Source organism: Ursus arctos, unplaced genomic scaffold (genome assembly GCF_023065955.2).
Source record: "Ursus arctos isolate Adak ecotype North America unplaced genomic scaffold, UrsArc2.0 scaffold_17, whole genome shotgun sequence".
In the NCBI taxonomy this organism is placed as follows: Eukaryota; Metazoa; Chordata; class Mammalia; order Carnivora; family Ursidae; genus Ursus; species Ursus arctos.
Genome location: NW_026622841.1, coordinates 12,894,906 through 12,922,905, shown reverse-complemented (window position 1 = coordinate 12,922,905; position 28,000 = coordinate 12,894,906). Strand labels below are relative to the sequence as shown.

At 41.7% G+C, this 28,000-nt stretch overlaps 1 protein-coding gene and 1 pseudogene across 3 annotated transcripts in view; both read right to left on the bottom strand.

Annotated features, from left to right (window-relative positions):
• Positions 1-28,000, bottom strand: part of BCL2 (BCL2 apoptosis regulator) — a 168,740-nt gene that overhangs the window by 63,333 nt on the left and 77,407 nt on the right. The gene's annotated exons all lie outside the window — the stretch shown is intronic.
• Positions 313-28,000, bottom strand: part of LOC113253177 (proteasome activator complex subunit 1-like) — a 30,714-nt pseudogene continuing 3,026 nt past the window's right edge.

The following is a 28,000-nucleotide window of genomic DNA, read 5'->3' as shown; positions in this document are numbered from 1 at the left end:
TGGTTTTCAGGACTCAGGCAGTGCAAGGTAAGCATTTAGCACAGTATCTGTCACGTGGTGAGAACTCCCTCTCTGGTGGCTATTTCTGTCATCACTCGCTGCTGCAATCTGTCCTGCTCCGAACAGGACGCAACTGAATGCCAAACCATTCCTGCATTTTCCACGAAGTTCCTCAGGGGCGGCTGCCTGGGAGGAACGGTGCCTGGGAGGTGGCTGTCCCCTCCAGAGTGGGCCTTGTGCTGGCTCACATCTGGTAAATCTGGGCACACAACAGGCCCAGTCAGGGAGAGAAGGGAGGGAAGGGGGGAGGGGGCGGGGAGGAGGGGAGGGAAAGAGGGGAGGCAAGCTTTCATAAGATAATATAATATTCAACCTGGCTTCTTCATTCTTCTCCAAGGATCACCGAATATTTTAAATTCAAATGAAAACCATTAGCAGGCAGATATGGCGAACTGAGATGTGGAGTCTGTGAGACAGCATTCTTTGTAGGGGGTAAAAAAGAAGTACAAGCAAGCAAAAGACTCAAGTTGACTTGTCTGCCTTCCTCAGTCTGGTGTGGGACTTTCTCCATGGAAAATTTTTGTCTTTTAATATTGGGTCATGGGGTGGATTTTATTTGAGCTCTTCAGGTTATTTGGTCTTTATTTTGTAAGAAAGTAGTTATATTTGCTTTAACAACAAAGCAAAGTGGTTTTGGGATGAGGAAAAGAGAAGCATGATGCTGAAGGAAGGTTTAGCCTGACAATGCTGTGTACCTGCATACACACCAACACACACACACACACGTGCACAGATACACACAGAGACATACACACTGAGACACACACACACTCACAGAGAAACACAGACACACACACACAGACACAAAAACACAGACACAGATGCACTGAGACACACATATACACACAGATATACAGACATGGAGACACAACCCAGACACACAGACACACAAACACATACACATGCAGAAACACACATGCACACCCTAGCCAGGCCTATCCGACTTCTTCTGTGGTGTGGGTGGCAGAATCTTACCTCCCCTCCACTTTCTATCAAGAAAATCCTGACCTTTCCAACCACACATGGGTTAAATATGATAGTAAGAACAAAAAGCAGAACAATTAACAACAAAACAACACTACCAAAAAAAAAAAGAGAGAGAGAGAGAGAGAGAAGCACATTTTCAAGCAAGTAGGTCTCCAATGAAATATTTAAAGACCAATTCAAAACCTCTACTGTTTGAGGAGCACGCATCTCACGGTGTTCAGACATGTTCCTGTTTTGTTTGTTTGGGTTTATTTTCGCCTTCGTTCTGCAGGAAGCCTCACAGATATGACGGGGTGATTTAATTCTGTACAAACCTCGCCTCCCTAAATTCTTAGAATGTAGATAGATACCACTACCGGTATTCTTAGAGTTACACAGCCTCTCACGCCAGCTAGAGCAAAGCAGAGCCCACATTTCACTGGAATCCCTACTTGTAGTTATTTGCAGGTTTTTCTTCACGACACACCGGAAACCAAATATGCAGCACTATTGCAGATACTGATAAATGGGCTTCTAAGACCTTCTCCGTGGCCTGCAGGACAATGATGGACTTATATCCAAAAAGGGAGCTATGACTTATCCCTTCCACCTTGGAGAGGAAAGTTAAGAGTTGAGACACTCTTTTGTCAGGTGTCAAAATGTAGTGATGACAACAGATACAGTCAGACGCATCAGTGAAAGGACTCGAGAAAGTTTCTCCCCTCCATCGCAGGTGGCAGGACGGTCATGAGCCAAAGACGAGAGAACTGACAGTCAAGCATGCGACAGAAGAACAATGAAGTCACGCTGGAAGGGGTGGCATTCCCTAAAGCAGCCCAATCTGCCGAGCCCTCAGCCTATCAGGTGGGGTATTCAGAGCAAGTGTGGCACCTCTGCGTGAAGTGGGCAGTGAGTAGCCAGCACTCGAGAGGGATCAGGGCAAAGACCAGGGCCCATCTCCCCAGTGACATCTGCTCCTACTGCTGCACTGCCATCCAGGTCCCTAAAGTGCACTTGAAGACTACTCTTAGCCTCGGGCTGAAGTGTCCCTAACAGGCCATCCGCACTTTGAGCATGTAACACATCATGGTAAGAAAGTCCAATTTTTTCAACCAACGCTGACATTTAAGACTTTCTGTACGATGGCCAAAATGCCTTGAAACCCAGATTCCTGAAAGTCTTTCAAGACACTAACCGATTTGTCCTTATAAACCCCCCCTTTCCTATCACACCCCAAAGGAATGTCCCTGAGATGATCTAAGGTTAATATGTAAGTAAATGAAGTGGATGATCCTGCCCGGCTTTACTGAATGAGTGGTTTTTAAAGAAGTTTCTTGTAAAAGAAAATTAACTTATTCCTTCACTCATTTAACATTCGTTAGAATATCAGCAGCACGACTCTATGACTACTGGCATTACGAAGATTTAGAAGACCTGGTCCTGCCACTAACGAAGAGAACACCCTGAGACCACTGACCCAACCGTCCCGTGCCTCAGTTTACTCATCTCTAAAATGGTGAGGCCTGGACAAGATGGTTTAGTTTTAAAAATAATTAATTAAAGAGAGAGAGTGTGTGCACGCATGTGTGAGAGTGGGGGGGGGGGAAGGGCAGAGGGAGAGGGAGAGACAGAATCCCAAGCGGACTTGGAGCTGAGCATGGAACCCGACATGGGGCTCAATCCCATGACCGGCAGATCATGACCTGAGTTGAATCAAGTCAGACACTGAACCGAATGAGCCACCCAGGCGCCCCAACAAGATGATTTCTAAGTCTACCTTAAGCCTTAGCATTTGGGAAGCACACATTTATGTGGATTCTGCTCTGTAAAAGTCACCTTGTTGGAGGCCCCAAAGGAGACAGACATGAAAGACCTCATTGGGTTGACAGGGTCACTGTTTGGCTGTATTTCCAAACTTCCAACATAGGTTAAGATGACTGGGCATCAAATGTCTATCTTCCTTGATAAAGAATGCCTTCCTTTGATGTTTTGAGATTCTTCATCAAACGGGGTCCACTCTCGTTCCCACAGGCTTGGCTGAAGCATCCTTCCACTCGCCTGTACTTCACATTTCTTCTGCAATTTGGTTTTGGTGGCCCCAGCAGCCTCAAGAGCTCTCTCAGCAAGCACGAACTTTGGCCTGAGCTGCCATGTTTCAGGAATTCTAGAATGTGAGGTGGTTCCTGATCCATGCAGCCTGCCCTGCTCCGCGAAGTGTATCCTTTCTCTTCTCCCCTCCCTCAAGAACAAGCGTCCTGGCCCACAGCCTGCAGGCCTGCAGTCTGGGGATGAGAGACCTGTTTTAAAATCTGTGCGTGTCAAACCTGTCAACATCCAGGCTCAGGCAAACAGGCTGCCCTTGGGCAGAACAGCTTTGCTAATCAATCATGCTTCAGGGAAGTGGGTGGTTTGTACGTGAGGCCCACTTGCCGTGACCAAGCCCCTATGAAAATGTCTGAGTGTGAATGAAAAAAAGAAAACAGTCTACTTTCCATGCCGCTGCAGGAGGGCCAAGGCAAGGTTTTATTTAAAAATACCTCCTCTTTCCTGAAGGCTGAAAGCTAACATATGGGCTTAAAGAGAATTCCTCTTTCAAGATTTACTAGCGACTAAGATCAGGAAGGGAGCTCTCAATTCGGACAACGATCTCACCCACACAGCAGGAGAAAACCTTAGGGATGCTTCTCAAGTGTTCAGAAATTAGAAACAAACTATTTGTAATTTTTTTAAAAAGAGCATCCTGAAAAGATATCATTTATGATTATGGTATATGAGCATGGCAAGTTAGCAAGCAGAGCAAATTAATGCCAACTGAAGCTAAGCTAAGCTAACAAGGTACAAGTCCCTACTAAACGAGAAGCACTTAATGAGAAAAGGTCAAGTTTATTGTTACAGGGCTGGGTATATATCCTGGCTATAACCCACTGGTTGCGGCAAGTCATGTAACTTCTCTAAGTCTTAAAAAAATCCACACACATGCCCCCCCACGTTACATATATATGTATATATATATATATATATATATATATATGTATGTATATACATGTGTATATATAATGGGGCCAATTATACCCTTAACTCATAGTATTGTGAGAAAGAATTATGTAAGATACTACAAGCAAACTGTTTCTATACTGTAACACAATAGTAATGTAAACCATTGTTATAATAATAGGCCTATTTATTCAAATGCATGTTACTTTATTCAATGTTATTTGGTTTCTAGTATAGCTTTCATCTTTTTTTTTTTTGCCATTTTAGGAATGAGTTTCTAATTAATTCAGTTTATATGCATTTCCTATCCAGACTCTTTTCACATTTTCAAAGCTTCTGCAGAAGTGACAGCACACAAGCTTAAAATAACCAGAGAAATAGCACCACAGAAATAGAAGAGATAGATAATTTAAAAAGCATTTACCCTTTGCCCCAGCAACACACTTCTAGAAATTTATACTACTCACGTGTGAGCTGAATAATGGGCAAGGCAGTTGACTAGGGTGTTATTTGTAATGCCAAAAGACTGGAAATAACCAGGTGTCCATCAATAGGGTACTTATGAGACATGTGTAGGAGGCAGTAACACAGGCACAGTCAATGAATCTCTCCTCAAGGTGCTCCCTCCCTTGTGAAGGTCCTTCCCACATTGGCTCTGGGCTTGGCCCTATGACCTGGCTACTTGGTAATGGAACATTAGCATGTGCGATACAAGAAGAGGCTTAATAAGCTCTCTTGCATTGGGGGCATGCTTCTTCTCTGCTTTTGGGATCCAGTCATCATGTGAAGTAAACCCAGGCTAGTCAAGCTGGTCCAGCTGGTAGTCAAAATCTACCACTGACATGTGAGTGAAGCCATCTTGGGCATCTAGCCCCATTCAGTTTGCCAGATAACCTCATCCATTTGAGTAAATCCATGCAAAATCAGAAGAAAAACCACCCAGCTGACCCCAAACAGCACACCCACAAAGGTGTGAATAAATAAAATCATTGTTGTTGTAAGCCACAAAGTCATGGAGCAGTTTATTATGCAGCAAGAGATAACCAATATACTGTGGTATCTCCAAAACAATGGAATACTATGAAGGTATTGTCCTACCGAAGAAGAAAGAAAAAGGATATACTCTGTGCGCTGATATGCTAAGGTCTCCGAGGTAAACTGTTACATTCACAGGCCAAGTGAAGAACAAGGCAAATAGCATGCTGCCTTTTGTGTAAGAAAGAGAGAAAATTTAAATACATATGTAATTATTTTGCATGAAGAGACACTGGACATCTATACTCAGGGCGTTAACATACATAGTTACCTGTTTCAATCGAATAAGAGACTAGCCAATTGGGTAGATGCGGACAGAGGTGGCAGTGAAATTTATCAATAAAGCCCTTTCTAAATTGTTTCAGCATATAAACCATGTGAATTGATTATCAGAAATGATTTTTAAGTGAAAAACCAGGCTAATATAGGACTGAAATGACAAAGCTTGAAAAAGTAGAATTTCGAACTATTATAATTCTACCATGATTCTCCATGATGGCCTTCCTTTGAACTAGAATAATCCTTTCCTTGTAATACATTCTATCTTCCCTCTAGACTGTAAATGCCTTGAAAGCAGAGACCATGTCTTATGCATTTTGTTTCTTCTACAACTAGCAGGCGTAGTGCAGGGCACAGAGTAACTGCTCAGTAATGGTTGTTTAGCCAAAGGAATAACAGAAAAACATTCTGATGATACTAAAAATGTCCATTGTTAACGCTGGTGAATTCCATCAAATCTTCAACAGCCTAACTTCTTCCATCTGTGCACATACTCCACATACCATCTTGGAAGAAAATGGTGAGCATTCACTATGATTTGGGGCTTTGCTTCTCTTGTAAATATACTCTGAACTACTGGGCAGAGTATATACAAAAGGTAATTTGAATGCCACGAAAGGAAAAAAAAGCAAAACATACTCCCCCATTTAGAAAGAAAACAGACCCATTTGACTAGAGGAAGTCTAGAAAAAGAAAGATCTTTTATTATTTCTCATAAGTAACAAATTTCACTTCTGTGGTTGAGTAAGCAGCAGCCTGCAGCCAACTCCCTGCCAAGCAAACGAAGCGATCCAGATAAGTGGGCTGTGGGAATAGAGCACCAGCAGCCCTCTTTCCTATACTCCAGCCCCTGGAGAAGTTCTGTGCTCAGGCCACGGTAGACAGTTGCTACAACTTCAGCATTTCCAGGAAAGAGGGTGCCAACAAGCATTCTCCGTAATCCATTTCGGGGTTTTACAATTCTCGCTAGAAATCTTCCCTTACTTTGAACCTATACCTTTCCTACGGTGCCTTACCCTCTCTACTACAGTTTGCTGCCTCCATGTCTGACCCCTATGAAACCTTGACCTCTTTTTTTTTTTAAAGATTTTATTTATTTATTCGACAGAGATAGAGACAGCCAGCGAGAGAGGGAACACAAGCAGGGGGAGTGGGAGAGGAAGAAGCAGGCTCATAGCGGAGGAGCCCGATGTGGGGCTCGATCCCATAACGCCGGGATCACGCCCTGAGCCGAAGGCAGACGCTTAACTGCTGTGCCACCCAGGCGCCCCGAAACCTTGACCTCTTGGAGGAGGAAGTCTGGGTTACCTCCACGGCTGGGTCCACATCTCTGCTTCCAGGATGTGCTTGGTGGGTTGACATGCAGAGCCATTCCAACCCTGGTGCGTCCTGGACGGCGCCACCCACCAGCACGAATCATGTGGCTTTGGCTATGTCTGCCCACCATGAATGCAATGCACGATAAGAGCCATAGGCAATCATGAGGTAGACAGTAAGGTACTAAGTATTAAAGGACATACATTTGTAAGAGTGAAAACTAAGGGTGTGTAGACAACTGTCTCAAGAGAGGCAGGCCATCTGCACAGTATCCCACTATGAGCTCTCACTGTCTTGGTTTCTCCCATATTGAATAATTCCTTTTCCTTAATTTCCCTCTTGGATCTCACTTCCCAATTTTTGATCTGTTTCACTGTTTGCTGCCATGCTACACTTGCCCCAGGGCTACAACAGTAGGGATTGCCATTGCAGGGATTACCATTTGGAGGTTCTGCAAGATAAAGACAGTAGGAAAGCTAAGGCTGACAATCTAAAATCTAAGTATGCCTTTGCCACAACAGATCAAGAAGCATTAATTATGTGCCTACTGTATGCAAACAGCTGGGTCAGATTCAGTCAGAGATCTAAAAAAGTAAGACATCATCTCTGCCACATAAGGAGAGGGATACCCATAAGATGGGATTTAAAGAAGGGGATGTTGGCTTGGATGTGCAGAGTTCATTGGGAGGGCTGGGGCCACTGTGTGCCCACCAGGACCAAGCGGAATGGATGCAGTGTGAAAGGTGAAGAAAGAAAGAATCAACAAGCAGGTCAGAGGAACCTGAACACTGATTTCCGGACACAGACGAAAGAGGGGAGTGTGACCTATGATGGTTTCCAGATTTGGGAGTCTTGGGGGGGGGGGGGAAGGAAACCTGGGCTGATCCTGACAGAAAAGGGGAGTGCTTTGTGAGGACTTGGTTGGCCCAGGGACACACTGATTCTGGGGGAAAGCAAGAGAAAATTCAGTACTGCAGATAAGAAAATAAAACTGGGAATATAGTTTTATGATTGAAACCACGAGGAAAAAATGTCTTTCTGAAGAGGTGAGTGAACAGGGGAGAGGAGAAGGAGGGAAAGGTGTTGGGGAGCACTCCAAGTGCTCAGAGTTCCAGATGGAGGAAGGAGAGAGGTGGAGACGCGGCGGGGTGAGCCCCTAAAGAGCAGGGGCATGTCCCATTCATCTCTGTATAGATCCATGCAACTAAGCGTGGCTCTGGCCCCCAGCAGGCGCTACATAAATGCTTCACAAATGTTGGTAGAGGAAGATGGGAGTGCAGTAGTGAGAGAAGTGCAAAGAAAACCATGTGCAAAGAAAACCAACAGAGCCATGCTGCATAGTCAAAGGAGAAGAATAATTCAAAGTTGTTTAAGGGCTGAAGATGGGAGTGCAGTAGTGAGAGAAGTGCAAAGAAAACCATGTGCAAAGAAAACCAACAGAGCCATGCTGCATAGTCAAAGGAGAAGAATAATTCAAAGTTGTTTAAGGGCTGACAGCGCATGGAGAATTATAGGATTTCCTGAAGACCAAAGGTACCTCTGGGGGATCTAGCACCTAGGCTTCTAGACTGCCTGGGTCTACTAGAGTGCTGGGGTAGGTGAGCCAGGCATGAGGAAGTTCTGCCTCCAATGCAGAGTCCGCACAGACCCCCCCCCCCCCCGGGGTGACGCTGCCTTATTTGGTCTGAAAAAAAAAAAAATCCCAACATTTATCACATTTTCAATATAACTTTTGTGCTGTTTTAATTTTGACTCTGAGATCTGGAAACTTTTAATAAAACTTGGGAGTAGTCAAGCTTGTACGGACTCCACTGACACTGTCTGGTTATTCTAACCATTTGGAAAAAAGGAGAAACTGGCACGGAAATTACCTTTTCAAAGAAAAGACTACTCAAAGGTACTGGAAGTTTATTTCACAGTTAAGGGGAGGTACTTGATTAGAGGGACTCTTAACAAGAAGAACTGAAGATCTAAGTAAATATTTCCCATCTGCTCCTGGTCCCACCACCTGGCCATTATTCCTCCTGCTCTGCTGATAGGTTTCAGCCAACCAATTCTGTTCAATTTGTGCAAGTTGAGAGGCCACCTGTCATGGAATATACTCACGCATTAAACAAAATGAACATTTCTTATTTCTCTGCTTCCCATATGATTTTTTAAACACAAAGAACTCACTTTCACCTTAAGCAGATTTACGAAAATGCTGACTATGAAGAACAGGTATAAACAAGGCAATCTTTTGTTGATGAAGATTGGTAACGACCCACACCTAGAAGGACCCCCTCTATTTCCCTAAGACTGGTGAATTAATCCAGCCACGCTTTCGTGCTCATTTCCCTGGCTGTTACAGACTCAAATGCAGAAAAAGGTTTTACAAGGGGACATGGCATATTTGTGCTAAAAACAGGCACCACACAAATCCACAGCAGGGAGCCAAAAAGAAATACCAGATGCAGGGAACACCGTGAGTAAAGGTAAAAGAGAGAGGAAAGAAAGTGACCTGTTTGGGGGGCTGTATATCGGGATGGGGAGGGTGCGGGGCAGAGAACTGGGTTGAGGACTTGTGGCCAAGGAAGCTGCAGAGAGGGGAATTTTTTTTTTTTAATGTTATGTTAGTCACCATACAGTACTTCATTAGTTTTTGATGTAGTGTTCCATGATTCACTGTTTGCGTATAACACCCAGTGCTCCTTGCAATACGTACCCTCCTTACTACCCATCACTGAGGGGAAGAATTCTTTGTGGACAGTTTCAACGATCAGGCTAAGGAAGACACTCTTTCCCAGAACAGAACACCTGTGGAAGTTTGGATCCGGGGAATATAAAGGTTGCAGAGGTGCTTTGGTAGTGCCAAGGACAGGGAAGATGGAAGACCCGCAAGGCCAGCCCCCTCCACCTGCACAAAGTGCTGTGAGGACCAATCCAACGGAGCTCAAGCTGCAGGGATCCCCTAACCTCGGACTGGTGGCCCATAGCAACGCTTTGGGTCTCGGGGAATTAGTGTCCATTCAGAGCTAGTGTCCAAAAATCCTCAAAAGGTCTGATTATTTTCTTTTCCACAGGGCACAGTTACTCTGATAAAAAGCTGTAGGACCCTTTGGGGAAGGCTGGGAGAAAGATTAATGATATAAATTTCTGGCAGTATAATGGGGGACCTAGCCTCCCCCCCAGTTAAGGGTTCTGGGTCTGCAAACTGGCTCAAGTCTTGGAATTGACCTAGGGGCCGTGGCTCTCTTTTTATGATTCAAGTTAGACTTACATTCCCTTGACCTAGACCTCTTCTGTTTATACAGATCAAGTAAGGATGTAGTAGACTGCCCATCCATTTTCACTTCTAGAACACCATGAGGACAGAGTTTGAAATGGAGGAAATGAGAGATCTGTAAGAGTATAGACACAGAAGAAAGTAAGAAGATGGAACCAAACATGAGTGAGATGTGGGGACCAGGATGAGGTTCCCCCATTACGGAGACTGGTTTGGGGGAGGAAGAGGCAGAGCAGGGTTCTAAACAGCAGTGGATTGTCCATGTTGCTGTGGCCAGCAGAGAGCTGGAAATCTGGAATGAAAACGGGAGACCTGTGAGGTCTGGAGGTGGGGGTTTTGGAACACCTTGCATCTGAGTTGAAAGGTTTAGAGGGAGTCCATGAGATCTCAAGTAGAGAGAAGCCAGAGAGAAGAAACCCAGCCTGCACTGGGGCCAAGGTCTGCATTTACCAGGTGGGAGATGCTGCACAGAGATGCTCTGGTCAGGGAGATTCGAGGAAGAATCAGGCTTGCATAACAGAAGCAAGAAGGTCAGGTGTTTCAAGGGAGACATCTCCCCAGGTTCCGACTGCTACAGAAAAGGAAAACGTCGTGGCTCTGGATGTCGTCAGAAATTGGTACATAACTCACTTATGAGATGGCTGTTTTGTTAGAGTGACAGAAATGTAAGACCCACTTCGCTGGAGGGCTAGGAGGGGAACGGGGAGTGAGGAAGAGGACTCCGAGACCATGCAGCTTTGCAGAAGCTTAAAATCCTGGCAGGAAGCTGGCAGCAGTCCAGAGAAGCAGCAGGATGGAAGGCAATCGTTTCCAGGACTGGGAGCCCGGAGCACACTTGGAGGTGGTGCAGGGGAGATGGTGAAGATTCTGGAAGGTGAGGGAAGGTGGGAGACCCCTGGCAGGGCCTGGACTAGTCACTCAAAGTGGGGACAGAGGTAGAGGGGACAGAGAGTGACTGCCCAGGTGGCAATTCCTGGAGGCCTTCGTGGGGGAAGACTGGGGGCTCCAACTGGGGTCATGCTGGGGCAGGGGTAGCGTGGACTTCAAGCCCAAGACAGAAAGGTCTTTTATTCTTTACAAAATAGTGAATGTAAGGTTACCTTACCAATGGCTTCAAGTGGCGTTCCCACTGTTCCCATGTTATTCGGGTCAAACTCCCTTTAATTCATAACATTCCCAACAGCAATGAGTTTCTAACCACAATTCCATGAGCAAGCATATATATTTAAATGCATTTGGCTCTTTTGTGAATGAAATACAAAGATGCTGAACTTGTAACGAATGAAAGACCCTGGATTAAGAGAGTATTTTCTCTGCTTTCAGTTCAGTCATGTCTCAGAACGAGCTTATCGTGCCCACGAGGCTCTCCTCCTTCCTGTCAGTTCATTTCCCACCTGCCATTCACACAGCGCTGTAGGTTTGCATTTCCTTGCCAATCCCCTCCTGCACGACTCCACTAAATAAATCCAGCGGCTTCTCACTCAGCCTGACCGTGAGGATCCGGGCCCTCCTGACGGTCCCTGTCACCTGCACTCTGGATCCCCACTTGCGATGGGACTGTCCTGTGACTCGGTTCCAAATCTCCTGCCCTTCTCATTGACTCTAATACACCTCACCCTGAACGTTGGTCTTACCTCACAGGCTGCTCTGTTCTCACAGTGGCCACTCATCATTCATGGCCTCTTGCTTCCACTCGTCTTCCCAGAGCCTTCCAAAAACTGTCTCTTGAGGGGTGGCTGCTCTTGTGTTCTCTGGACTCGAACCTCTAGGTTCTGGTTTTCTGAGCCCACAAGAGTCTCTGAGCCCACAAGAGCCCACAAGTGGTCACTGTTAATCCTTAGCAAATTCTCTTAGGCAGAGCTCTGTAGTTTTGGAAGCCCCTGACTTTCTACATTTTGTTTTAGGGAGTCTGGCCTCATTTTCAGTCCTTCAGACATGTGCAACAAAATAGGTACTCGATAATAAAATGTTGCTGACATGCAGTAAGAAGTGGCCATAAGGCACAAGTGGGACCCAGGTATCTTAGGTGTGAATTCTAAGCTGTGTCAAATACAGATCACTACCTTTACATAAAGGATGAAAAAATACGGAAAGGACTTGTGGGAAGGTGGTGTGAGAGAGAAAGGACATCTAGAAATTTCAAAGTTGTTGGGGCGCCTGGGTGGCACAGCGGTTAAGCGTCTGCCTTCGGCTCAGGGCGTGATCCCGGCGTTATGGGATCGAGCCCCACATCAGGCTCCTCCGCTATGAGCCTGCTTCTTCCTCTCCCACTCCCCTTACTTGTGTTCCCTCTCTCGCTGGCTGTCTCTATCTCTGTCGAATAAATAAATAAAATCTTTAAAAAAAAAGAAATTTCGAAGTTGTCAAGGTGTGTGTCCCCTAATTTATACATTGATTAGGACTAAGGGACCTGAATTCTTATAAGCCATGAAAGGGAAAAGCAGGTAAACAGATTCATGCTGACTGTCCATGTCACTTTCCCTCCACAAACTATAAAGGTTGGTTTCAGATTCTCAAACAAAAATGTATGAAAAAACAGTAAAACAGGAAAATCACTCACTCTTGCAGCCAGTCGTAGCAACCTGAGTGCTTTCCTTGGCAAATATTCAAATGTCACATGACAGCATCACATGTTTAATACTATTTTAGTCAATATGATTTGAGTTAAAGTCACCTGAATCAGGCGATTGTTTGATCTTATTATCACCAACACGTCTTCACACAACATCCTTCACTGCTGATGAGCTCACAAGAAAGACTTTAGTTTAGAAAACTGGCATTTTCTTAGAAAAGGAAAAAAAAAGCAGTTCTCAGTAAAAGACAAACCACAGAGCTACCGTGTTCAGACAAGTTGTACATATTAAACCACACACACACACACACACACACACACACACACACACACACTATATCAAAATAATGTTTAGGCTTTGTCTAACCTACAAATGTGAGCAGATTCAGCATTAAGGAGTTAAGACCAGAATCCTACTCATGACTGTCCCGGACACTGAGAACATTCACTGAAGAACAGTGAAACAACATTCTAGATTACCTCATTTGTTCTCCACACAGTTCTAACAATCCATAATAATCCAAAGGTTCTTTACTTGGTAAGACACCAACAGCCAAAAGAACAGGCTGGTCAGAGCTCTCTCAGAGATAAAATCTATTTCTACCTCAAAGTACAGGGAAACCTCAGGCCCACAGGTACTCAAGGTTCCCAAATGATGGCAGATAAAAAAAAGTTAAAGTGGGGTGGGAGAAGCATCTGTGTCAGGTGGAGAGTCTATCAACAGAAAAATGAGGGATGAAAGCAGCTAAGAGAGGCCAATGACCTTGAGGCTGCACCCAAAATGATGTGGGAGGGCAGGCTTGCTGGCCCAAAAATGCAATCTCAGTGGCTGGCAACAGTTGCAAAAGCCAAGACTCTTTGCGGGAAAGCTGAGAAACACGGGAGAAATGGAAGGGAGAGGGGCGGAAGGAAGAAAGAAGAACAAGAGAAGTGGTGGCAGATCTTGCAGCCAGGATGAGGACAGAAAGCACCAGACAGTCCATGACTTAGAGGCAGACAGGCAGCGAGGAGGGAGAGAATGGGACTGTGTTGCCATCTTGGAGGAAAGGGGGGAAGACAAACATCCCTGCATAGCTCAGGAGATGGTCTGTGAGATCCAGCCTTTCCACCTGCTTCTAACTCCATGTCGACAGTTACTTTAAAAGCATTTAAAATCTAAACCATGTTTCACCAGATCTCACCTTGACATACATACATGTGCATATTTTCAAGGTTGACTCAAAGTTCAAAAGTTGAATGTGATGTGTTTTACCTTTTGAGTTCTGACAAAAACTATAAGAAAGCAAATTAAAGCCAAGAGGGAAATTTCTAGCTGTGATGCTAGGTTAAAAACAATCACCCTAAAAATAAAATAACACTTCAGGCCATAGGGTTCATTTCTACAAATATTAGTTCCCCAAAACCCAACTCTAGTAAACCATGATCACCTCTTAATGAATTCTCTTCTATATATATCACTGTGATGGTTTCATTATGGCGCCATATTTGTATTCAAGTCTGAGATTTCAAAGGGATGCTGCCCCCCATCCCTTCCTGCAATTTAAAGGCACTGCCCCTTGGTGGTGACAATGTCATAGCTACATGGAAGGATATAGAAAAAAGTACTTTCATACACCGCTGGTGGAAATAGATATTTCTGTGCCATTTAGAAAGCAATCTGAAAATACCAACCCAAATTTAAAAATACTGCCATTGATCAAGCCATATGAACAAAGGGATGTTCACTATAGTGTTGTTTATAATAGAATCATTTACTAAATGATGCTACAGATAACCGAGGAGTAATATGCAGTCATAAAAAAGAAAGAACGTGGGGCACCTGGGTGGCTCAGTCGGCTAAGCGTCTGAGTCTTGATTTCAGCTCAGATCATGAGCTCAGGGTTGTGAGATTGAGTGCCGCACTGGGCTCCGCACTGGGCGTGGAGCCTGCTTAAGAATTTCTCTCTCCCTCTTCCTCCGCCCCTCCTTCTCTCTCTCTAATGAAAAAAAAAGAAAAGAAAAAGAAAGAATGGAGGAATTTAAACAACATACCATTTTTAAGTGAGGAAAAAGCAAGATGCAGAGAGAACATGATATGATCTCGTTTTTACAAAGCAAGGACAAGAATCACAACAGGTATGTGTGAATACCTATCTCATGTTTGATATAATGACATGAGTGTGGAGTAAAGCATGGAAGGATATATGCAAGGTTGATAACACTGGCAACATAGGGGAGAGGGAGTAGGGGTGGAGGGAAGAAAGGAAGGGGGAGGGAAGTACTAAGTGAAAATGAAAGATGTCAACCATAAAAACCACATGGATGCTATGATCTCATTTATAGGAAATCATGTGTGTGCACTCAGGCACACAGAGGTGAACTGATGGTGATGAGATGGTCTGCAAAATATCAGTGTTTTTTATTGCAGGAGGTTGAGATGTTTTGGAAGATAAGTCTTATTTTATTCCTTATCTAAATTTAAAAAAATATTTATAACCACATGTATTATTTATAGAATCAGAAAAAAATATCAGCGAAGGAGACATATGAAAAAGTCCCATGCAAGACAGTATATGTTCCCAGAGCAACAGCAGGCAGAAGAGGGAAGGTTGTAACATCAAGCTGGGACCACACTGGGAAGCTTCTCAGTACCAGGCAAAGACACAAGAACAACTTGTAGGATGTGTACCAACGGATTAACAATAGGTTGGGAGGTTTTTGGCAGTGGTGGATTATGAGTGATTTGTTTCCCTTCTTTTCGCTTTTCTCTATTTTCCCAATTTTCTCAAAAACCCCACCATATCTTACTTTTATAATCAGGACAATGCATTATTTAAAAGAATTATGCCATGAAGGTTTTTAAGTAAGATGGGGTAGTCATCCAAGTGAGGTTTTAGGATATTAGGCATCAGCCCCCAGAGGCAGAGATTAAAACCCATTTACGAAGCAGGCATGTCAGTGTGGGTTGTTAATGGCCCCAAATAAAGAGGAAATGGTGGAAACAGTGGGCCTCGGATGTTTTCTAAATAAAGGGATGGATGAGTGAAACGTTACCGAAGAAGAACAGCTAGGTTTCAGTGGCACTTTGTAAAGTTTTATATGAATGCCGGCAGCAACACAGCCAAATGTCAAACTCAGGTGATTTGATCAAAAAATCACAGAGAACTGTCATTGTTTTTGAGACTGGGCCATTTTTAATATCAAATCTCTGAATGCAGCCACTTCTTGGAACCCATATCAAGAGAAGGCATGATACCCAAAGGAAAAGACAAAATAAGTTGATGGTGATGAAGAAGAAGATGAAGAGAATTACATGAGAAGATGACGTTAAAAGTTTTCTCCAAACAAAAAATATGTCATTGACAAGCAAATGGCTTGTCAAATTTGTCAAATGACAAATATGTCATTGCCTCAAACAGACACTGAGATTTTGCAGATCAAGTGAAGATATTCCTAGGTAACTTCTGGGTTGCATTCATTTCATACGGTGGCCAACATAACAAGTGTGGAACCAGTGTGAGAAGAAGTTAACTTGAAAGTGTTTATTCAACTGTGGTTTGCCTTTTCCTAAAAGTTGGCACATTCTGGGAACTCCCCTTCAGTGGAAGCATTCAGGAGGGGGACGGGTGGCACCAGTCTGAAGAAGGTGGCAGGAGAAGGCCTCCAAAGAACTTCCCACTTCAAGACTTTCTGACTCAAGATGCGACATCATGCCAACTGCCAGATTTTACACCTTCTCTCTCTCAGATGCTCTAATTGAGGCAATTGACTAAATAAACTGTGTTTCTGTTTTCTGGCATTCCTGAAGCAGATGTGATAGAGCTGAAGGCAAACAATCTTACCAACGTACTCCATGCATTACCCTCTAAAAACAATGTAATAATGAAACTAAAATATTTATGCGATAATCAAAGACCGAGGCAAAGAAACCAAAAGTCATTTTGTAAGACAAAGTACTAGCCAGTACTTCTAACAAAAGGATTTATTGAGTTATCCTGAAATGGCTCCCCAGAAAAAGTCAATGTGATTTGATTTCTTGGTTTCTTGCTGTTAGTCCCAACGGTCAGAAAGAATTTAGGAGGAATAGGGCTGGTTATTATAGAGAACAGGGGTCTCTTGACCGAATTTCAGGATAGGCTCATCAGAAAGTAAGCAAGATCCTCCTCCAGATGACGCTCCCACAGCTCACCCAATGACATTTCTCCATATGTGGACACTTCTTTCAATGTCAAACAGCACCGTTCTTGCTTCCTGTACGGTGGGGCGTGTTCAAGTCTGCCTTCTTGCCTCCCTCCGTCTTCGTAGGTCCTCTTCATCACTCCAATTCTTTCTCTTTCTCCAAGTTTGGCTCAAAGCTCACCTCTCCTCTGTCTGACCCCAGCAAATTCTGATCTTTTACTTTTTCTGAGCTCTCTCCTGGTCTGTATACCCAATTAACATGAAATAATTAGCAAGTGCGTTGACAGGAACAGCCCCAATGAATGATTCCCGCTGGATCTCCTAACAGTCTAAATGTCTTCCCTATTGTGGTACAATGTGGAGGCAGGAGAAGTTCCCTCCTTCCTTTCTTTCCTTCTTTGCCTCCTTCTTTTAATTAAGTGTTTATTAAACACCCACTCTATGCAAAGCACTGTTCAAGGTTTTTTCATTCACTATCTCACTTAATCTCCTCACAAACCTCTCCAGAAATATTTACCAGTCCAACTCTGCTCCCCTCCAGCTTTCCAGGGTCTTTTCATGGCGTCATCACCTACTCAATTCCCTGGTGCTGTGCTTGGCTCTTCCTTCCTCCTCAGCCCAACATCCAACCAACTGCCAACGAGGTACCTCATATCTGGCTCCTTCTTTTTATCCACCTGTCTTTATATCTCTCCTAGACACAAGAACCTCTTCACAACTGGTCTCCCTGCCGCCAGGTTATCAGTCTATACATGGGTCGGTTAATATCCCCACACACATATAAAACTATGTGATTCCCGTTGTCTACATAATATAACCTGAGTTTCCACGTTTGACATTAAGGGACTGCTGCCTCATATCCCACTACCAATTAAAGCTTATCTTCCAAACACATAAGGTTTTTTCTGATTCCCCAAACACATCAAACAATTGGCCTCTTAATGGGTTTTTGTTCATGCTGTTCCCACTATGTGAAATGGCCTTCTCCCCTCTCTGTCCTAGGAAAAAAAATTCTACTTTTCAAACCTAGCTCAAATGCCACTTAACTCCCCCAGGTCAAAATTGATTTCTCTTTCTCCTGAACTTTCTTAGACTTAGTTGTTTATGCTCTGAAGCTGCTGCTAGATCATGAAATACTGGAGGGTAGAGATAGTATCTGTTCTTCTTTGCATTCTAACACCATGGCCCAACCATGCCAGGACTCCCTAAGCATAGGCAGAAATGAAGTTACTAGCACTGGTAAGTGAGTTTACTTAGCTACCACTGTCTTCCAAATGTGTCTCAGAATTTCAAGCTAACAAACCTTTATGAAGTGCCTACCATGTGCAGAGCACTGTGGCAGGAGCTGTAGAAGCAAGCCAGCTAGTAAGCCATGATGCTTTTATAATGCATCTTTTTAAAGCCCTACTCACTGTACTATGCTAAGCCACCAAATACACCAGTATTTGGAGATGTATCCACTCTTGTGGATCAGCAACCATTCACAGCACTTCCCTCCATCACTGGATATAGCAGAGGTAAGATCCCTATGCTTCAAAAAGCACCCAGGAAAAGAAGGCTCACGACTCTAGAAATCATGGGTGTTCTTTCCTTCCAGGACAGAGAGTGGGTTGATTTGGAAAATAAAGGCATTCGTCTCTTAGCAGTACTGAGTCTCAAACACCATAATTTATGTTAACTTCAGTTATAATGAGCGTTTAAAGCCACGAAAGTAGCTGAGAAAACATGAATGTCTGGGAAAACTAAAAATTCTATCACCTATGAAGCTGTGCTGGTAGATGAAAACTTTCATAAGGGATGATAATTTTGGATTTGAAGACTGGTATTTTGAATAGTAGCTGTGCAAATTTTTCTGAAGAGCCCAAGGTGATCTATAACATAAGGTGACCATATGTCCCAGCTTGTCAGGGAGTGTCCTACTTTACACCTGTTGTCCCTGCAAAATTATTAGTAGTGCCCCCCTTACTCTCATAACTGTCGCAGTTTGAATGATAAATTACATGACCAGTCTATTATGAGTGTACTGTTGGACTTCAGTGGCCGGTCCATACAAGGGAAGACAGTTTGCTCAAATATAGGGTGCTGATGCTGAGAAAAGGGGCAGAATCCAGGCTTCCTGACACCAAGCCCAGGCTCTATCTCAGAGAACATATTTCATCTAAGTTGTTTCCTCATCAATTAACCAATAAAACCACTTTGGGAAATGATAAAGATGCATAAGTATGATTTTTACAAACTAGCCATCACAATTTAGTTGGGGAAAGTACATACATATTCAGTAATTAAACAGGGTCAGAAATATTCATAATATGGTACCAACTGTGAAGTTCAAATGACAATTTTAAAAGGAGTCAGAGAAGAAAAAAACCCTCTCTGGACTTCGGACTTCAGGGAAGGTTTCTGGAAGAGATAAAAACCTGAACTGGGCCCCAAAGGAAAGAAAAAGGAAAAAGAGAAAAAGATATTGTTCTCTGAAAAAATAAAAGTAGAAAACAAAATTGGGATTGGAATAAACAACTTAAGTGATCCTACAAGCATTATTACTTTCCATTCCAGAAGATAAAAATAAGACAAGAGAAACACAATGGTCTATGTGGCTTTCCCAAAATCTTCCAGTGATTTAAGTCACAATCATCAGATCAAGGTGTCTTGCAACCAGACAAGTGCTAGTGCTAGATGACGGTGCTCCTCCCTGTGATGTGGTGAGCAAAAAAGTGGCCACCCTTTGAGCTCTATCCCCAGCCTTTTCACAACTGGCCAAGTGTCTGTGGGCAAGTGGTTTCATCAGTTTTGAGCCCGAGTTTCCTTAAATAAAATGCTAGGGTTGGATGAAGTAGTCTCCAAGAACCTTTCGATCTCTGGCAATCCATGACCCTCTACATTTGACTCCAGCTTTTGTTTAGTATGTTCTACATTTAGCTCAATAGTGGATGTGAGTGTTAATTTCCAGCAAGACAGCAAACATTGGGCTGATCCTGTGGGTCTCTTCCCACTACAAAGATGTGAAATTCTTAAGAAAACATCACAGAGCTGAGCTAAGAAGAAAAGGAAGGAAGGGAAAGAAGCACAGGATACAGGGATGAGGATAAAAACTGAAACCAGGGGCGCCTGGGTGGCACAGCGGTTAAAGCGTCTGCCTTCGGCTCAGGGCGTGATCCCGGCGTTACGGGATCGAGCCCCACATCCGGCTCCTCCGCTATGAGCCTGTTTCTTCCTCTCCCACTCCCCCTGCTTGTGTTCCCTCTCTCGCTGGCTGTCTCTATCTCTGTCAAATAAATAAATAAAATCTTTAAAAAAAAAAAAAAACTGAAACCAGAGGGGTGCCTGGGTGGCTCAGTCAGTTGGGTGTCCAACTCTTGATTTTGACTCAGGTCATGATCTCAGGGTTGTGGGATCCAGCCATGCATTGGGCTCCATGCTCAGTGCAGAGTCTGCTTGTCCCTCTTCCTCTGCTCCTCTCTCTCTATCTCCCTCTGTCTCGCTTTAACAAAAAGTTGACTCCATGATATCCAAAGAGAGTTTCAGATTTACAAAAATGCCCCTAGAGATCTGGGGATCGTGATTAGATTCTAATGCTCATGAAGGGGCATGGCCTTGGTCCTGTATGAGGCAGGGGGGCCAGAACTGAGCCCTGTTCATAAATCTCAAAGACTTAACAAGTCACCTTATCCATGAAAAAGAAACTAAAACCACTCTGCCCATTAGGCCAAAGACGAAGGGCAGAAAACTGCCTTATATTCAGAGCTTAGGACACCTTTGTAAAATCAAAACCCTAAACATGAAGAACCATATTCAGCTGTAGGATCAGAATTTACACTATCTATACATCTAGGTGTAGGAGTCCCATGATGAGAAATGAACATAAACACAATCTAGGACCATTGAAATCCCTTAGATCACTAGAAAAAACAAGTATGTGGCCACCATGTAGGGACAATGTCACAACTCAGGACTCAAGATTCCCATAGAAAAGAAATCTGTGTGAGATGAACTTGCCAAAACACACACACACACACACATGGAAATAAACTACCATAAGGGACAGTTATAAAGGGAAATTTTGAAAAACAAAAATCCTAAAAACTAGAAAAATACTAGACTCTGAAATGGATTACAAAATAAGATTGCTTAAAATTATTAAAGTGGTATAAGAAAGACTAAAAACCATAATGAAATAAAAGGAGTAAATGAAAATGAAAATAGGCAGATTTGAAAAAAAATAAAACAAAATACAATTAAAAAACCCTATTTAAAAGAACTCTGTGGAAAAGTTAGATAGTAGAATAACACAAACATAGAACTAGTGAACTAGAAGAAGAATAGATTTGAGGAAATCAACTAAAATGTAACAAAGGACTTCTAAATAAAAATGGAGAATTGAACACACATGTCTAATGTTGGTTTCACATTAATCCTCACTAAAACTCAGGAAAACAGCTATTTGAAAGACATAAACCCACAAGGGTAAGGAGAAGAGGTGAAGAGATAATAGTAACAAGATTTTGGAAGATGGAAAACAGATGGACAAACAGCAATAGAACTAGCAGATCAAAGGAAGCTGAATTCTAAACCAGGAATAGGGAACGTTAGGAGCCAACCAGCAGATGTTCCAAAGGTCCAGGAACAGATAGCATTAGTTATGCCTGGAACTGGGAAGGGAGAAGAGGAGAAAGGTGACTAAAATAAGGAGAATGGAGTGAAAGATTTTTAAGAACCAATTATATTTCCAGATCTCAGGTCCCCTTCTCAACTCCATCCTTTTGGGCAGCACCCTCTATTCCAATGGGTAAAACTGGAGGTGTGTCTCTGGAGAGAGGATTTCTGGATTGTGGGATGCCATCCATCAAACAAAACAGAAAGTTGTATTCTGAATGCTGACCCCTCCAGTCTTATTCCTCCCTGAAGCTCTCAGCTCTCACAGGAAGACCTTTACCCTCCGTGTGAGAGTTTGGAAGAGTGTTTTCTAGAAATTCTGACCATCCCCAACACTCCCCTTTGTTAGGGGTTGACTTTAGGAGTTCCCCAACAAATGGCATAAACATATTATTTCATATTGATGCTCAAAGTTAGCCAGCCCCTCACACATCCTCAGGGCTTCTAATAAGCTTATTAGTTCTTCATTCTTGAATAAAGGCAGACAGCCAAGGATTACCAGACATGCAAGGAGAGCACCTACATGAAAAACAGAGTTCAAACAGACAAAGAGGAAAAGGTAATGGGGAGGAAACAGAGATCATGAAGGGAGAAGAAAATTTCAAAAGAGAATACATTTTTTTTTTCTCAGAAAGCTAAGAGAATGTCCCACACATGAAAACAGAACAGAATGCTTTTAAAAAAAACAACCCAACTATTTATAGATGAAAAGAGGAAATTTAAAACAATAACAAAAAAGAAAACCGAATAGACAGGTTGGAAGCTGAAGCTTAAGAAATTGCCCCCCAAAAGAGTAAAATGAAAAAGAGACAGAAAACAGGAAAGAAAATGTGAGAAAATCAGAGGACTGGTCTAGAAAGTACAACACCCAAATAATAGGAGTTCTGGAAAGAAAAACTGGAGCTAATAGAGAGAAGCAAATATCAGCAGATTGAAGGAACACATTGAGTGCTCAGTACGATAAGTGAAAATAGATTCATAATGAGGAAAATTACTGTGAAATTTAGAATCCTGGGGAAAAGGCAAGATTCTACAAGTTCTAGGGAAAAAGAAAAAAAAATCAGGTACAAAGCATCAAGAATGAGAATGGGTTTAGTCTTCTAACCACAATACTGGGAGTTAGCATACATAAGAGCAACATCTTCAAACTTTAGAAGAAAATTTATTTTTGACTTAGATTTCCTTGTGCAAGACAGACAAGGCATCAAGTGAGAAGAGAGAATAAAGACCTTTAGAGACATTCAAAATGTGGATATATATCTCTTGTGGGTCCATTTTTGCTAGGCTATGCAGGCTGGGAACCACAAAAATGAGTTAGTGGAAAAAAAAGAATTTTATGCAATCCCACATAAGACTAAGGTATAGAGTGATGATGTGGTGAAGGGAGCAGACAGCTGGGACCCAGGCATAGAGAGCAATGCTTCCAGACTGGGCCAAGTGGATCAAGAAAAAGACATACTGAGGGCCTCCGCACTGCACTGGGTTTTAATTCTGATAACCTGCTGGAGGGTGTGCTCTCTCAAGCAATGGGGTAAATCACGAAAGGGGATTCAACTCAGAAGAAAGGCAATGGAAAGTTCTAGAATAAGAGATATCACAGCATTACAGGTGTAAGCAGGCCTGGAGAAATTTCAGATAAAAAGAAAATGGAAGTTTGCAGAAAGGATGTCACCAAGAAAATAAGTCGAACCAACAGATTACTGATGATACACACACACACACACACACACACACACACACACATACGTATATATACATATGTATGTATGTCAGTCAGAAGAAAAAGCTAAAATATAGAAAGTGATGTTCTTTAGGAGGGGGACTGGGCAAAGCAGGGTAGGGTAGAATTTGTTCCCACAGAAATTAAGGAAACAGCACATAAGTAAATATGTATAAGGATGTTTTTGTCTACAATGTTTATGGAGACATAAAACTGAAAATAACTTAAGTGTTCACCAAGAGTGGAACAGCTCAATAAACCATATAATAGCCATACCTTAGAATTTACTTAGCTATTTTTAAAAACTGGTTAAATTTGTATCTACTTATCTGGAAGGATATCCTAAATATGTTACTAAAAGAGCAAGACAGGTTATGAAGTAACGCATATGGTATGACTGGATTTTTTTTTTGCAAACAAAACCAAAACACATTGAATTTATATGGATATATATGTACCATTTGTTTATATGAGCTTCAAGAAATGTGTGGAAGGATGAATGCCAGATGTTTACGTTGCTTACCTTAGGAGGACAGGAATGGAGAGGGTAGGAGGAGATGAAGAAAAAAATCAACCACAGGAAAATAGAGATGTGGGAAATATAAAAAAAAAAAATGGTTAAGAGACATGAAGAAAAGAATACCAAGGTCTAACACACATGTAACAGCGGGCTAAAGAAGCTGTAACAAAGGCAACTGGGGAGAGACAATATTCAGAGATTATGTTTGAGAATTCTTCAGAATTGAGGAATATTAGGACTCTTTAGATTTAAGAAGCATATTGAAAATCAGATGGGATTGTGGTGAAACTGCAGATCATCAAAGACAAGAACAAAAAGAAAAAAAAATCTGTAAAGCAATTAGAGAGAAAAAAAATAGACACATCTAAGCAAACGACAGACTAGCACCAACTCCATCTCATCAATGATAGGTGCAGGAAGGCAATGAAGGAATTCAATGATTTCAAATGCCGAGGAAACATATCTACATAGAACTCTATACCTAGAAAATTATTATTCAAGACTGAGGGTAAATTAAAGGTATTTTCAGATAGAGACTGAGAAAGATAGTTTAATATTCTCAAGTCCTTGATGAAATAACTATCCCAAGATGTAAGAAGTATTTGAACTGAAAAAAGGGTAAGAGAATCCAAGAAGCAACATCAGTAACATTTACTGAGGGCTTACTCTGTACTTTACTGAATACCAGGCACAATTCTAAGTGATTTACAATAAAATTGGGATTCAAATTCAGGCAGTTTGCTTCTAGATCTCATGCTCCTAACTACAGTGTAAATAAAATGGCATATATTTTAATAAATTTTGAAAAGTAGATTTGTAAAAAGAAAAAAAATGGTTGGGGACAAAAAGATAGAAACAAAATGATAGGTGATAAAATATCCAATGGTGTCATATCAGAACATGAGAGAGAAAGCGTCATTAAAAAGTTCTAAGGAGTCTATTATTTTGGAAGCAAACAGAGATACAGATAAACTTTAATTTTAGACTCTGTTAACTCAAATACAATTTTTAAGGTTTAAGGATAACAGCTAAAATAACAAAACAAATCACCTACACTACGAATCAAGAGGAAAACAGCAATCTTTTTTTTAGTGGTCTAACCACATTTATCATGCCTGAGATACAAGGTGAGGGAGAAAGCTCAAGAGGGGGAAGATGGGGAAAGTCTGGAGCTCCAGTTAGAGGCAGGAATGTATCTGCTGAGCTCCTCACATAATGAAAGGGAGGGCTCTGAATACATCATTCCTTTGTTTCTCCCCTGGGCTTCCTGAGCTTCTTGAACATGATGGATCTCCACGACCACCAGCCAAGGTCCTGCGACTCTGCCGCATCCAGCTCGCACACGAGCTGTAGATCATCGCACCAATGGGACTGCTTGGCTACACTGCCCCATTCAGAGGAATCCTTGGAGACTGGAGTGTGGGAGGCTTCCAGCTCGGGCTGAGGGGTGGTCATCAGCTCACACACCTCCTGCTAGACAGCCACGCCAAAACTGATCCTATCCTCAATCTGAGGTACCTGCAGCTGTAGCCAGGTAGGGACCAGGCTGATAGCCCAGTGACATCCTCAGTCCCAGGTGTCAGGTGCTACAAGAGGATCATGATCTTCTTGCCATTCACTGGGCTACTGGGAAAACCTTGGCCTTCGGCTAGCCCTTTCATCTTTTAATCCATTTATTCCTTCTCCTGCAATTTCTTCTGCTCTTCCTTCCCTTTCCCCTTCACAGAATCAGGCACCAGAATATCCAAAGGGGCCTTCATATTGCTCAGGTTAGCTTCATTGAGAGCTGGATCCTTTACAAATGCTGGCAGCTCAGAAGTCTTCTTGGAGAAATCACTCCTGAGTAGGTCCTCTGTCTCCTCTGTCTTCACAGAACCTATCCACCTGGGCTTGGGATTCAGGCTAGACCCTAAGTGTGATGGCCACGGCCAGGGGGCCTACCACTGCTCAAGGAGCAAGGAGTAGACACAAGGAAAGGAAAGCAAAATCAACAGGAAAACTCAAGTCATCTAATAAAAGACAGAATAGGAAAAAATATTAAATGAAGAAGGAGCACGGCATATAGAAAACACTTGAGTTCCTAGTGAATTCCAAATATATGAGTTATAAAAATCAACGTAAATGGCTTAAACTAATCCATTAAAAGGCAGAAATCTTCACACTGAATTTTGTAAAACTCTAGCTGTTTACAAGAGAGAAGCCTAAAACATGATGTCACAGCAGGGATACACATAAAATAACGCATTCAAATAATAAGTGTCCCCGCAAATAATAAATATTCAATAAGTATTTCTTTTAATTGAATGAATAAATGAATCCAATCAAATAGACTTCAGAGCCAACAGCATTTGCGGGGGAATAATGAGGGTCATTGCCTAATGATAAAAGGATATTCACCAGGAATCCTGCTATATACCTAACAGTACAGTGTCAAGTATATATATATTGCAAAAACTGAGTTAATTCTATGAATGTAACAATTCAAAATTATAGTGAGCGATTTTAGCACGCATCTCACGAAATCAATAGACCAAGCTATAAAGTACAAAAAAATACAGAAGATTATAAAATGTATATTACAAACTTCATCTAATGGATATGGAAAGAGAACCCTCCACCCAATAAAGAATACACATGAAATGTTTATAAAAACTGACCAGATTCTAGGCCACAGAGCAAGTCCCAACAAATTTCAAAGAACTGCTAACATTCAGACCACAGTCATCAACCAAAATACAATAAAAGTTGAGATCAATAACAAAACCACAGCCACCAAGCCCAAGTACATTTGAAATTTCAAAAACATATTACTAAGTTATTAATATGAAATAGAAATGAAAGTAACAAAACATTTAGAACTGAACAATAGTTGAAACCCTAGATTTCAGTAGAAGGAATGTATAGCATTAAATGTAGTATCAGAAAACAAGAAAAACTTAAAATTAAGAAGACAAAGAACAATAAAATAAAGAAAATGGAAGAAAATGCTTTTTCCACAAATAGATAAAGTAGTAGGAAGGCAACAGTAGTAATAACAACAAATCAATAAAGTAAAAACAAAGAAACAATATAGAGTAGGGAGAAAACAAAGGTTGACTTTTTGAAAAGACTAATAAGATAGGCAGATATTCAACAAAAATGAGTAAGAGAAATGAAAGAAGGCAGAAATAAACACAATTAAGCATAACAAAACCCATAACTGAATACAGTAATTATTCTTTTACGTATGAGAATTCTGTTCTCTGCCTTAAAGCAATAAATCTAAAAACAGATGAAATAAAAAATCTCCTAGAAAAATATGTTACCAAAATTGACACACAAAAAATAGAGAAACAGCAAATGCTTCTGAATGTATTTTTATAAGTTCAGTCTAGAGCTGGATCTTAGAAATAGACTGACAGTACAAAAAAGGAAAGCAGCAAGTCAATCTCAGTTCAAAATATCAGTGCAAAAATCCTAAATAAAATATCGGCAAACATATCCAGCAGTGTGGTGTGTGTATAAATATGTACTATTTCTTTAAAAATATGTTTTTAATCTGACATATATGATGTATCACATAAATCATATTTATCACATGATTAATGTGTGATGTGCGTGTGTGTGTATTTGTGATGATCTAGTAGGGTTTATCCTAGAAGCTCAAGGAAGATTTAACATTGGCTAATGTCATTCAGCACGCTTACAGATTAAAAAGGAAAAACTATATAATCATGTCAACAGATGCAGAAAAGTGCTTAATGAAATTTAACACCCCTTCACAATTTTAAAATGCAATGTAATACCTAGCCAACCAAGAAGAGAAGGAAGTTTAAGAAATAGTTTCTATGAAGAACCTACAACAAACTTTAGGGACACATTTCCTTTAAAGTCAGAAACTAGACAAATATGCTTTCTCCAGCACCCCTCCATTCATCATTGTGTGAGATACAGAGCTGATGCAATAAAGCAAGAACAAGGAGTAAGAGAAATAAGAATTAGAAATGGAGAAACAAAAGAAGCATTATTTGCAGATGATAAGACTGTCTACATAAGAGAATCCAAAAGAAACTACAAACAATTATAAGTAATAAGAGAGTCTGGCAAGAACACCGAAGACAAGATTAATATACAAACACTCATGACATCCTTATCAGCAACGATCAATTAGAAAATGTAATTTTTAAAAGATTCCATTAGCAATAGCAATAGACTATGACAAACCTAGGATAAATCAGAGCAAATTATCAAACATCACTGAAAGTCATAAGACCTAAATAAACAGAGATATATATCACACTCAGAAAGTTGAAGATTCAACATCAATATTAATTCCATTTAAGTTAATACATAAATTTAATGTAATTCATATTAAAATCCCAGAAAGCATTTACATGGACATTTTTAGCTGTTTTAAAAATTCACATAGAAGAGTTAAGGTAAGAAAATAGCCAAAACAATATTGAAGAAGTATAAGGTGGG